A 15,007-nucleotide genomic window follows, 5' to 3' on the forward strand; every position below is an offset into this window, starting at 1 on the left:
CATTCAAGCGCATCTCAGAAATTTCTAGTGCCTAGACCGGGACTCGATCCTGGACTTCTGGATTGACAGTCAGTTGTTTTATAGATCTTTTGTTTATCAAATGGCACTGCTAGGGCCTTGTCTTCGCAATTCATTGCTATATGAACGGGTAAAATGAACTTATTTACACAATTCTCTAATTTATGTCTTTTCATAATGACTGTCACACTCGTTGAACCAAAATCATGAAATGCGCGTTTAATAAGTCTAATATGAAAATACACCCTTTATTGTGTGATTATTTATTGTTTATACACATGGATTTTATCGCATGGTTTTGGTTTAAACAAGGATATTGTGCAATGTAATTTTCACTCTGTTTTAGCTTATCTGATTTTTTGAAAAAAAAAATGATGAGTTATTGTCATCACTTGATCGGCGTCGGGGTCGGTGTCGGCGTCGGCGTCGGCGTTGGCGTTGCCTGGTTAAGTTTTATGTTTAGGTCAGCTTTTCTGCTAAACTATCAAAGCTATTGCTTTGAAACTTGCAACACTTGTTCACCATCATAAGCTGACCCTGTACAGCAAGAAACATAACTCTATCCTGCTTTTTGCAAGATTTATGGCCCCTTTTGTACTTAGAAAATATCAGATTTCTTGGTTAAGTTTTATGTTTTAGGTCAACTTTTCTCCTAGACTATCAAAGCTATTGCTTTGAAACTTGCAACACTTGTTCACCATCATAAGCTGACCCTGTACATCAAGAAACATAACTCCATCCTGTTTTTTGCAAGAATTATTGCCCCTTTTGGACTTAGAAAATCAATTTTCTTGGTTAAGTTTTATGTTTAGGTCAGCTTTTCTCCTAAACTATCAAAGCTATTGCTTTAAAACTTGCAACACTTGTTCACCATTATAAGCTGACCCGGTACAGCAAGAAATATAACTCCGTCTTGCTTTTTGCAAGATTTATGTCCCCTTTTGGACTTAGAAAATATCAGATTTCTTGATTAAGTTTTATGTTTAGGTCAACTTTTTCTCTTAAACTATCAAAGTTATTGTTTTGAAACTTGTAACACTTGTTCACCATCATAAGCTGACCCTGTACATCAAGAAACAATACTCCATCCTGCTTTTTGCAATAATTATTGCCCCTTTTGGACTTAGAAAATCAGTTGTCTTGGTTTAGTATTATGTTTAAGTCAGCTTTTCTCATAAACTATCAAAGCTATTGCTTTACAACTTACAACAGTTTTTCACCATCATAAGCGGACGCTGTACGTCAAGAAACATAACTATATCCTGCTTTTTGCAAGAATGATGGCCCTTTTTAGACTTAGAAAATCATGGATAGGACAATATTTCTTTTATACAAAAAAATCAGATGAGCGTCAGCACCCGCAAGGCGGTGCTCTTGTTTCTAGTTATGCTCTTAAAATAAAAAACATCACTGACAGAACTATATAGCATTAGCATTATTAAGACATTGGTGTAGAGCTGGCGTTAAGTATAATTCAACACATAATCTGCAGAAAATTATGTTTAATAGATGTAAAGTAAATTGCGAAGAATAAGAGAATATTAAATATCACGGAATCTACTTGTTCACAACTGTGGTAAAAATTATAAAATGTCTTCATCTTTCGTTTTGAAACAATAACATGTATATAAACAAATATCATACATTTTAGATTTTCTTTTTTTCAAAATTTTAATCGTCTTGAAAACAATTGTATGTAATGGATATTTTATTTTTTAAAAAGATGTCATGTACGTCAAAGTGCCCGTTGGAACTGACTTGTCTTTACCAAACAATATATATTGTTCGCTAAGTTAATGAATGCTTAGGTCAATTTACGTATATCTTTGAAGCCGGACTGGCCCGGGGACGTGTCCATCTAACAGATTTGACGCCTTAAATGAGACGTGAAATAGTGCTTCCAAATTCTGCCATCTACGTCTTACATAAAAAAACATATAAGAATCGATCGAAATAATAAACAGCAGAACCATGTTTTAATTATCCAAACAATACTAGCCAGTAACTCGCTGCGTGGATAATTCACTAGGACTTGACCGGAGGTGTTGGCCCTATACTCTGCGTAGTGTTTATACATTGTATATGTTAAAATATGTTTATGCTAGATATTATTTCCAAAATAAACGTAGCTACTGTTTGTGAACGAGTCTTGTAAAAGTGAAAGTGAAAACACTCAATATAATATCAAAAAAAGCAGATTGAAAAAACATACATATATAATACAGGTTGCGATTTCATACGTGTATGCGTGTATGCATATAGTAAATTTATAGAATCTCAGGTGTCAAAGTTCAGAAAATAGCAAGCTAGCCTTATTTGTAAAAGGCGACTGGACAACTTTAGCAGACGCACGTTTTTATGTATAGTAATTCAAGTATGAAGTCGCAACCTAGTATAAAACTATAACTACTTCAAGATGAGTAAAAGCAAAAAAAAAAAAAGAAAAAAAAAAAAAAGATAACAAGGAAATATGATAAAGTATATTTACTGTAATTAAAATAAAATAGCTCATTAATCCGCAAAATCAAGTCCAAAATTATCCTGGTATAGTTCGTATCACACTAATCTAACATCTTATATCATATGACAATGAGTTTACGTCGATTAAGTTTTGTCGTTTTGTTTTACAGATTTTGATGGATTCAAATTATCACCGCTTTTGGTCCATTGTCTTGTTAATATTTTCCTTCGTCATGACATCCGTTGATCTGTAAAAAGACAATATTTGCACGTGAGAAGTATGGACCACTACAAGTCTTAGTCTACATTTGAATATGTCACTAAATCTAAAAAATCGAATGCAGTATTAAGGGACATTTAATGATAATAATTCAAATCATTTACGATTTCACATCAATTTCCTATCAATATAAATATAACCTTTTCAGCCAAACGTGCAAAACTACATTAAGTAGCATTAACCAAAGAGCTGAGATAATACATAGAAAATATTAAAATATGTTACACTTCTTATGATTTTTACCACTTGAATGCTAATCGTTTTTACAACAACACATACCTATTTCCTTCCTTGGTTGTTCCCAATTTTACCTCCTGTGAAACCACCATGAATACTGCCGATGTTTCCAGAATTGCCCGAATGATGATTTCCAATATTTATTGTGTTAGTTATGTGGGGAGGCTTATGCCACGACCAAAAACGACGCACAGGACCATTGTCGTACGTACTTCGTGTGTTGGTGCTCTGCATATCTATTTTAAAGATACAAGTCCATAAAATATTCTATATGTTCTTGCAGCGTTATATATAACAAATCTTTGTTTTGATGAGGTATTTAAATGTTTTCTTCTGTTGTATATGTTTTGATTTCTTACTTATTTGTAAGGAAGCTGCATGTGGGACAAATGATGCATGCGGTTACAGATGTTGCCATGGTGATAAATGATCTGGAATGAATCGGGACTTTTCATTTCCAAAAGAAATATTAATAAATAACTATGATATAAATTCACATCTTGCATTTGTTGAAGAAAATTTCTTTCATAATATTTTATAAAGTAGAATCGTACGAATGAATTATTTGTTTAGAAAGAGGCATTTCAAAAATAGTGTGCTTAATATATTACAGTTGCTAATGTTTTATGAACCTTCTTCAGTTTAACAGAAGATGAAATTAAAATATTCGCATTAGAAATACAACAAATGATACAAAACAATGAACTAAAATCGATTTATCAGGCAAACTTAAAATACTAGAAAAACTTTCATCTACTGGTAGGCATTTTCCGCAAAGAAAGTGCACTCATTTTTATGAGGAAAGTCTTCTGTTCACCGCTCAATTATAAAGACTGAATGTACACTGCGCAAAACGTAAAAGTTCATGGCAAGATAAATTCTACAGAAATATTACATACCATAGACATTTTCATTGCACAAAGTTTGAAACCGTACGGCTAAACATTATATATATATACTCATTTATTTTATGTTTAAAGCTGTATTACTGTTTATATGAATTATCTTGAAACAGATGTGTTTATAGTTACACAAACTCTCCGTATTATGTTGGAATATTTCAGCTAACAACATCTCCACTTATATACGATATATAGATACTTTTCTCTATCATATGTCACATATCTTAATGCCACCACAAATTAATATAAAGAAGTGGCTTTTGCGAAAGTTTTTTAGATAGTCGATTAGGTAAAACATAAATCATTTTGAAAACTAACTCTCTATATCCGATATAGCTTAAAGTCACTGTTATGCAAATATAAAATATGATCAACTGAAAAAAAACAACAACACCAAAAAAAACAAGATCTTGTAGAAGTGGGCGCCGACAGGTACGTTTTGCCCTGGTAAGATACACAAAACTTTTAAACTTGCAAGATAATAACTAATTACATAGAGTCATTTGTCAGAAAATTTACGACATGAAAATAAATGAATACGCGGATTGGCAGATATACAAACATACAATATTTATCGTTTTATAATCGTAATACCCTGTAAATGAATAAAATATTTATGACAAACATTTAAAATTGTTGTATATGAGTAAGTTCTTACTTGTTTCTTGGTTCCTTCTTTCCACATATCTAGCCAGTAATTCCTCAGTCAATTCATCCAGCCGCTCATCTTTTGAAGGTGAAGCCCTCGCATCTCCTGATTTTACCAGCACTGCGGCAAGCACTACAAGCCCGAAAACGACAACTGATAGCTGCATGTTGAATTTCTAACTGATTGTTCAGAGCTCAGAGCTTTTGGCTTTGATATTGCTAGCTTAACATATTTTATATTATTAGGCCATCTATCCCGGATGCATCTTTTGTAGCTTGTCACACGTGGGTGTTTCGTACAAAAGGTACTTGGGCATCTAATAAACAAGAGAAATGATGATACAGTGTAACTTCCAAAAACCGAACGACCTCCGGACCAGCCTAAAAGTTCGGTTTTTGGAAGTTTCCGGAGTTCAGAAGTTTGGAAGTTTGAAGGCAAAGTGGACGTTGTTCGCTAGTGTTATGTGTTCTTACAAGCAGGATGAAGGGGGATATTATACTTTATAATTCTACAAGTTTGTGTAAAGTTATTAATTAATGTGCATGTAATGTACATGTGCAAAGCAACAATAATCCGATGAAGTAAAACACAATTCATTCCATTTGTGTATATAAAAAATAATAGGATGTACTCAAACATTTTCCACTAACATTTTACCATCTTTGAAGTTCGTCAATATATAATTGATGTTGATAATCTATGCATAGTTTCATTGATGTAAATAAATCAATTAAAACATTGATCTTCCTTTAATCAAAACATCAACAAAGTAAAAAAGAACTTCCACATGTCAGATATTAAATTCATCACGTTTTCATAAATTATAAAACAAAATAAAGTAATCGCCGATTATTTCCTTACTTTTGCATCAAATGATCATTGTGATTATAACGCGTGTCAAAATAAACCGTGCCGCTAATAGATAAACAAAAGAACTTGTTGACAACTTGCCACGAGTACCAAAGAAGTAGAAAATACTTATTTATCATATATTATTTTTCTAGCTCTTTGGATAAACAACATGTTAATTGTGACACTTTTAATCCAACAAATATTTTACTGTTCGGTTTTCGGAAGTCAATTTTATTGTTAAAATATAAACGATCCTTCAAAAATGGTCCGTTTTTCAGAATTAAAGATAAATAGAAATAGGAACGAAAATAAACGGGACTTTGAGTTTCGTCCGGTTTTAATAGGTTTCCGGTTTTTAGAAGGTCCAGTTTTCTGAAGTTCCACTGTACTAGCAATTTATTTGCATAAGAAATAATATCATTGAAGCCAAAGGTTATTTGTTACGGTCTCATGGTTATAAAGTGGTTCTACATATTTCAGTGACAGCAAAATACTATCTTGTTCAATGCATCAGATTACTTAAATACATTTTGTGACGGAAAAGGTAGTATCTGAATTTGTTGTTTACTGAAACTAGTAATTAACCGACAAATAAATCAAATAAAGTCTCTCATAATCATTCTTCCAATAAACTATCAACCATAAGCCAAAGGGAATATCTTCTTTGCTTTTTATTGTTTCTCCAAGTCATTCTTAACTTATTTAATTATCTATGTATATTTTTATTCAGATCATAACTGAGTTGTTTTTTATTTGTCACGCCGTTCAGTATAATTGATACATAATTAATTGCATCTTCATTGACAATACAAAAACTAGTTCAATTTATAAAGACATTAGACGGCGCATTTCTAATTAATGATATACAATTAATAAACCATTTTGAATATGTTTGTTTCAGTTCTTAATTTTGTTTTAGCAAAATATTCAGGTTTCTTCTTCTTGAAGTTACTTAGATGCAGTATGTAAGTTGTCAACTATATCAATTTAGTATACAATTATGATTATAGAAATCGGAAATATTCTCGACATTTAACATTGTGTAGTTGGAAAAAGATGTGTTCCATACAATATTTTTCAAAACATCTACTAGAAATATCAGGCAATGCAATATGCCAAAGGCATTTACGTGAAAAAGCACGAGAACTAAGCACTTCCGCTGGTATATAAGCAACATTCAGGGGAATATGTATCCGAAAGTGACAAAAGAACAAGTAGCACTGCATAACATGTAACATTTTATTAAAAGAAAGATTGTCACTTTTTAATGGTCATTTCAGAATCAGTACAAATGTTCTTACCATTGTGTAAGGTAGATATGTGTAGGTTTTGATATTGACTGTATTATAGACACCAGTTTACAATCTATTGATATCTTTCTTGTTAACTGAAATTTGAAATGGCGGTTATCTAACCTCTTTCTATTTACCTGAAGTCTGTGATTGGCGAATTGAAAGCTTCCAACTGACGTGTAGGCGTGTTTATATAAGACCCGGCCGACGCTGCAATTGTCCTGCAGCAAATCTTCCATAAGAACTTTCAACTTGCGATGATGCGGACCAAACTGGTCCATAAAAATAAAAGTGTCAATATTCATATGCTTTTAGAAAACAAAGGTCCGCTAATGATTCCACTAAAATAAGTCTTTTTGCTGCATGCATTCAGATATTGTGTAAGCAGTGCAGAATCTGAATAAACCTAGGGTACTTATTTTGAATTAAAATAGTGTTTGATTATTTGGCTAGAAATAACACTTGTTTCAGCATAATCTCTGAGAAGAAAGTAAATATTATAGAAGTGATATTTCTGATAAAGGTCTACATCCTTGACCATTTACAAAAGTTTTTGTTTTAAGGCTCGATTATCTATTCCCGATTCTATTCCCGATTTTCATACAATTTCACGACATACCTGGACAGGTTAGTCAGTCGTGCTGATCGCCATTCTGGACAAGGACGACAAAAGGCAGTACTCTCTCTTATCACAGAGTATAATTACAGTTAAGATATATTCAAATTTGTATTATATTGATAATGCAAATGCTGTATCAGAAATGCTTTGTTCCCACCTGGATATAATACAAGCAATGTATAATAAGGTATATTTATAACACAGTAATTCCACTGTCATTGATTCAGATTACCTTTGCGGATAAGATGGAGTAGAGATACATTTTAACTAACTCGGCAAGACAAATATCTTCTGCATGACGTACACAAAAACATGACAGAACTGATGGTGACTTTCTGATAGCTGTCTTAGACTGTAATGGCGCTGATAGTTATTGAAATACTATTTGTGCTAGTGGTAGTAGTGCCTGTAGTTTAGCAGTACTAGTAGTGACGGTGATAATAGTGATGATGGTGGTAGTTGTGATAATGTGTTGGAAATCCTGTGGTGACGGTAATGATGGTGCTGGTGTCAGGAAAGAAAATAGTGGTTAAAATATACTTGTAAAGAGAAACAGAAATAACAGAGTGATGACTAACAGTGATGGTAGCAGTTACAGTGCTGGTAAAATTGATTGTTTTTTGTTGTAGTTGTTGTGGAGATGGTGACAGTACTGGTCCTGCTGGTGATGGTTTAGTTTATACTAATTTATGACAGCTAGGTTGTGATGAAAGCTTTAAGTTTATTTGAACCACTCTCGATTCCTGGAGAAACGAGTACTTGTGTCATATTTGAAGTCATGGTCGTGGCCCCAGTGAGGTTGAGCGGCCGACACCTTAACCACTGGACCACCGCTGCCCCCCCATCTCCAACCCCCCTCCCCCCCACTGGCGATGGTGGAAATACTGGTAGTGATGTTAAAAATTGTGATATCTTGCGATGGGGATGATGGTAGTAGTGGTGGCAATTTTGTATGTTATGGTTGTGCCCATGGTAGCCGTGGCGCAGCTTATAGTGCACTGGCGGTTATTGTGACGGTGTTAATGGTAGTTGTAGTTGTGATAGTAGTAGTGATGGTTTCTGGTGGTAGTTGTGACAGTAATGACAGTAATGACAGTAATGGTGCTGCTGATGGCGGTGGAAATCCTTGAAGCGATGATAAAAATGGTTATGTCTTGCAGCAGTTGTGGTGGTGCTGGTGGCAGTAATAATTGTAATGTTATAAGGTATGGTTGTGCTGGCTGGTAGTAGTTGTGGTAGTGATGGTTTAAGGAAGTAGTTTTCGTAGTGATGACAGCAGTTATGCATGAAGGTATTCTAAAATAACTTGTTACAAATATTCACCATCATGAGTCGATGTGTAGCGCATATAAGACACTGGAGTCCGTCTGAAATCGATCATAGGTCAAAACTGTGATATCTGTTTCCTTGGAATATGGACACATTATACAGAAAACATGGTACCTGCTCGTAGGCCAACACATAAAATATTGAACACATGAAACGTGTTTTGTTACTGGTATCAGCAAGAAGGTTCAGACAAAATTTTGATCGTACAATACGATAAGATGTTTGATAAGTCTAGCCCCACCTGTTTTTGGCAGACAGACAGACGGACGGGGCTAAACCTATAGTGCCATCCTGTTTTGAAGTCGTCAGGAAACATTTCTTCGCGTAACTTCCATAGGAAATCGACAAAAGGTAATTTTTTGTGTGACATACTAGGGATCCTGTGTATACTTTCGATTTCTAATTCTGTTTTTGATAGTATATGTCTGTTAAATCAACATGGAATACTTGCATGTAAACGATTCTGAAGCATTCAATTGCATTATATAATTAGGTAATGTCGAACCCTTCATGCATAGCACGAGGGGTTCGACATTAAATGACATTATATACATGAAGACTGGTCGATAGAGACACTTTTAAAGGACATAAATCGCATACTAAAGCCGCAAAATGGAATACAGTGTCAGTCGCAAATAAGATTTCTTTCAAAAACGAAACGGCTATGCAACATCTTATTTAAATATATTGATGTAGCATGCATGCTAATTTCAGAAAACAACCTGGATTATTGGATTGCAAATCAATTTGACAGGTTATTCATCAGTTTTGTGACTTGCAATGAGTGTGATCAGTCAACATTTTGTAAACATTACTTGTCTGTTTCACCTGTTATATCACCACATACACATATTTATGTTCAACCTATCGTAAAACTTAAATGCACACACTGCCTAAAGCAAAATAGTCTATATGAAGACGATTTCATACCTTCGGCCTGCCAATAGTTTGTTTTGATCGGTCGCAACAGGAAGAGGGGGAGTACAGTCGCTTATTGGGGTGGTATGTATCCGACCCTGTTCTTTGAAAAAAATCAATTTAGCGATTTTATTTTGCTGGAACATGAACCAGCAGCTCCTAGAAGTGCCTTCATGTTTTTAAAGGTCTAGCAACAGGTCTGCTCAGAGTCTTGAGACCGTTTCGATAAATATATGACAATACATGAACTGCATTTAAGCTATAAATACTTTTTATTTAGGTTTATCTCCAGGTAGACATTAAGCATGCGTTTTGTATGCTTCCTATTTTAATTTTAAAAAAGAAATATGTAAATGAACTTTTAATAGAATAATTTCAGCGTTTATTACCGTCCAAAATTTGAACAAAAGTAATACAATACATCCTGTTTGAAGCAAAAACATAAAAATATTCAAATGATTTAAACAGACAGTAAACAAGCCTTAAAAGTTTGCTTAAAAGTTATACTTTTTTCTTGTAAAACTAAAATTGGGGGAGGGGGTCAGTGTCAAAGAATGTAATGTCTAATGAATGGGTCTCTACATACCCCCTCACAGACCTGCGACTATGGTTATGCAGTTATAAATTCTATCTCAGCTATTTATTACTACAAAGATAAGGCTAATATTACACCTAAAAACTTTTTGTAGTGGGTCACATGAAAAAAAAAAGTATTTTGCATAATTATACACCCGGATCTGTCGGTGAAATAGAGTCTTAATATAAAACTAAAAAAATCTTTTTAATGATTGAGCGTCACTCTAAGGTGTAATATTTACGACCATTATAAGCCCATGTGTTATTTAAGACAGCAAAAAATGTTTGTATTTGCAAACAAATTTCAATTTATCAAAAAGTTAAAGCCTCATAATTATTCTGTTTGAAAGATACTGCACATATAAACAAATATGAAAATACTGGTTACGTGTCGCCGAAGAGCGATTGTCATCATTCAACAGTATTACTATTGTATAATTGAGCCGCACCATGAGAAAACCAACATAGAGCATTTGCGACCATCATGGATCCAGAACAGCCTGCGCATCCGCGCAGTCTGGTCAGGATCCATGCCGTTCGCGTACGGTTTCTCTAATTGCTATAGGATTTGAAAGCGAGCAGCATGGATCCTGACCAGACTACGCTGATGCGCAGGCTAGTCTGGAACCATGCTGGTCGCAAATGCACATTGGTTTTCTGATGGTGCGGCTCAATTAAACATAACAATTCCTTGTATAACAAGACCTTATCTACTAACCGATGTCAGCGCCGAAAGTTAATGTCCGATAGTCTTTCTTTTCTTTCGCTTTATCTTTAAAAATCAGAAAATAACATTCTTTAATAAGAAGTTATTTTTAAATCAAATTTTGCAATTTTGCGCACTTTCTTTCACTGTGCGCATCATTATAAATGTGTCTTCTTATTCTACGGTTGACATCTTCTGTCCACATTTCGCTTTACCGGATTGATTAGTATAAAGTCTAACTGTACATGTCGTTGGTAAATGTCTGTGTTGTTCGATAATAGCTATTGAGGAATACGGACAATTTAAGGTTTTTTGAATTAATTATCCTTACTTCTCCTGCTATACTATTGATAGGATTAAACTTTAGCCTGCTGGCGGCAAATGATTCTGCCTTTGCTACCAGTCAGTAAGTTTTCAGCGAAAACCCCTTTGAAAAAAATAAATGGCATCGCCCAAATTGAATGATGGAGCATTCCATTTTAGAAAATTAGCAGGGTAAAGGTTAATATGAAACTGAGTAATGATCAGCAGCAAACCAAGTCTTATTCTAATGGTTTTAATCTAAATGATTTCATCAAGTACTGGTTCATTGATTTTAGCCCACTGGAGTGACCACTCACTGTTTGTCCGTCCTTCAACATGTAATGGAATCGGGATCTTTACTGAACTATTAGTTGGAAATAAAAATGTAATATATATATCTCATGGGTGGTCCTGTCTCAAAGGTTTCGTACACTTTCGCTTTCTTGCACAAATTCACATTCAGAGGTAAAGTAGTAAAATTCTTCGAACACTATATTAAACCAGTTCTCAGATTTTGAAATAATTGCACAGAAATGTTCCTTTGGCAACTATCTATTGTTCACATTTTGACGATTCGTATTAAAATAGTTGCCAGTCAGCGTGACAAATTATTTCTTTTCATACCAGATTTTCTCGTATCGGGGTTTCACCTTCAATCATATAACTACAAAGCCAGTGAGAAGTAATTTATGATAAGTTAGAAATGGCTGGTTGGTTGTTAAATAATTCAGACATACTTTGAATTCAAATGGATTAAAAACATCTGCCAACTCCATTTCCCTCAGGCTTTAAGGTGATATCTCTACAGATCCAGATATTGATGTTTTTTCCATTGGAACATTTATAAACGTAGATCTAGGTCTCATGGTATTAGACGAATAAGTAATGGAAAGAATTTTGTCTACTGAAGACTTTCATTTAATACTAGTCTTTGACCGTTTGTTGGAGACGCTATGCTCACTCGTCTCACTTGTTCATATGAGCCGCGCCATGAGAAAACCAACATAGTGGGTTTGCGACCAGCATGGATCCAGACCAGCCTGCGCATCCGCGCAGTCTGGTCAGGATCCATGCTGTTCGCTAATGGTTTCTCTAATAATAATAGTCTTTAAAAGCGAACAGCATGGATCCTGACCAGACTGCGCGGATGCGCAGGCTGGTCTGGATCCATGCTGGTCGCAAAGCCACTATGTTGGTTTTCCCATGGCACGGCTCATATATTCATTGCCTCAGACTTATGCCGACATCATGATTGTTGTTCGTACTGATCCTTCATACAGTATAGTGCAGGTTTTCATATTTAGAGTTATACTCAACCATATAGATGCTGAATCTGATCATAGCAGGAACTTTCTTAAATTCGCTTATTTGGTTAAAGGTTTTATTTTGTCGATATACCTAACGTATTTTGTGATAACGTGTTGTCGATTCTATTTCGAAATATTTCATAATTTCTGAAACCCCTGTTATTTGTTATAGATATGAATCATCTATTGGACATGCTATCTTTAATTGTAAACAGATTGTTTCGGACTTGGATATAGTAAGATATACTCCTTCTTATCTCCAGGAAGAGTTTTTGTCATCTCCGGAAATTTTGATACTATCAAAGATAAAAGAACTTTTACTTTATTTTTCAAAGGTCTTAAGTACAGAATTTCTAAAATACTGACTCTGCTACCTGTCAATTTCAAATTGCTGAATCGCGTTAAATGGTGCCGTCGAATAAATACTGATGCTTATTCTCTTGCACTTTGGAGACGTGCCGTTTTTCATTTTATTCATACACGTATAATGCTTTGTAAATTAATTAACATCTCATCCTCCCTACAACTTTCGACATTTAAAAAAAAGCGATGTTTCTCATTTCAGATCGGGTGCATACGTTCTGCGCATGACACAAAATCATTATCATAGAAGCGCACAACAAAGTACGCAAATATTTGCATGTACATGTCCTGTGCAAATAGTGTATGATACATCTCCCAATTAGTGTTCTGATCAAAGGTCAGCCTACCCTGACGGGTGCCCTGTCACGAAAAGTAAGACCTTAATCAGTTTTAAAATTTAGAAAATACAGACACGCCTGATCACCTCTCGGTTGATTGTTTAAATAATAAATATATCATAATATAACTTCTTAGAAAGCAAACACACTTGCACTAATGAAGTAAACCAGTATTTTGAATTAAAATAACTAAAGCCGTAGTAACATAAACATTTACAAATAAAACTGTGTATGTGTCCATATAACATCACTGGACTTGCGTTTCTGTTAAGAGAACAATAAAACACTGATCTATTTATACATCATATAAATCACTGCTATTGAATAGCGAACGTTTATACTTAAAGTCCCAGATCACAATTCAACGTCATTTAAACATCCCAGCTAGGTCGACTTGATCTCATTGCAGTGCTCATACATCTCTCCTCACAGCAAATACATGAGTAATAACTTCAGTACAGCTACCTGTAAACAGATAAACTACCAGAAGCAGTAACTTTGTCAGAACCGATCAAGATAATCAATATTTACATCTTATATTAACAGAAGAGTCCGGAAGCTTTAACAAATGCTAGAGAATATTCATATATCTAAAATATTCATATACAAAATTATTTCTGGGGTGTGGCGGGTGAGTGAAGTTTTCTTGTGTTGAAAGCGACGTGTCGATGTCTGACTGAGAAAAGTGCACGTGATTTATGTGCTTATATACTGTAGAGACTTTAGCCCGTTCGTTAACAGCAAAGCGGGACCCAACATGAGACAGCGAATGCAGCGATAAAGCCCGAGAATAACCAAATGCATAGCAACCGATAATGTTCGTTAATATCAAGACAGATGACAATTTCTCCGAAAAATAAATTACATTATTTTAAAGGAAAAATATTTCTTTATTATTTATCATTTATGCCTATTTACATTTGGGACTTTCATCAGAACGTAATGATTTCATGAAAACCATGGTCATGTTTTAAATGTTACTTAATGTATTTTTTGTATTCAAGATATCTGACGACTGGAGTGATTGGTCAGAGGGTGAAACAGACCGTATAACTTAATGCACTATGGGGCAAAAATCAGATGTGATTGATAAATCAAATAAATTAGAAGGTGGCCAAAACAAAACGTTTGTTTACGAGTTTAAGAAACACCCACTACAACTTACCTCGACAAGGCTGGGAATATTAGGGAAAAAAACGAAAGCAAGTAGACAGTAATAATTTGTACTAGGAAATGAGAAAATATCGGTCTGTAAACCATTTTTCTCAAAAACTGTGTGCGTCGGGGCATCATACATTGATCATGCATTGAACAAAAAGAACGACGGACACTTTGTTGGACAAGACGAGAGAGGAAAGCACAAACTACACAACAAGATACTCAACAAGAGGGCCATGATGGCCCTATATTGCTCACCTGAGTAGAGTTGTTTGCTTGAACAAATTTCCCGGCTAAAGCCTTAAAAACAAGACAATTAGGAGAGTGGGTCAAGGTAAAGATTATGCAAGACTACTTTTGAAATCTGTAAAAAATAAAATATTACAGGCGGTCCAAATCCTTTTGCTGTAGCTCAGAAAACAAAGTAGGTCAATAGGTCACATTGATGGTCACTGAAAGTCTGTTTAAAGATCGGTGTGCAAAACTGTACATGTCATTCAAATTTCAAGGCTTTATCTTACAAAACAATGAAGTAGGTCATTAGGTCAAGGTTACAGTCAATTGACCCCTAATTACTTGGGGGTCATAAGGTAATGATAATCAAACAATCTAGGAAATATGATCAGATAATTTTTGAAGAATTTTTTCTTATATAACTCGTAGAAACTATGTAAAACTCGGGGCGGGGCCTCTTTTCGCA

General features: G+C 34.5%; 1 long non-coding RNA gene across 1 annotated transcript; it reads right to left on the bottom strand.

Annotated features, from left to right (window-relative positions):
* Positions 1–1,503: 1,503 nt before the first annotated feature.
* Positions 1,504–4,810, bottom strand: LOC128557675 (uncharacterized). The gene is made up of 3 exons (XR_008371311.1): positions 4,556–4,810; positions 3,038–3,231; positions 1,504–2,726 (listed from the first exon to the last, which is right to left on the bottom strand). It is a non-coding gene; the product is annotated as an uncharacterized LOC128557675 (long non-coding RNA).
* Between the last annotated feature and the right edge of the window lie 10,197 nt (positions 4,811–15,007).

This window comes from Mercenaria mercenaria, chromosome 6, assembly GCF_021730395.1.
Source record: "Mercenaria mercenaria strain notata chromosome 6, MADL_Memer_1, whole genome shotgun sequence".
Taxonomy (NCBI): Eukaryota; Metazoa; Mollusca; class Bivalvia; order Venerida; family Veneridae; genus Mercenaria; species Mercenaria mercenaria.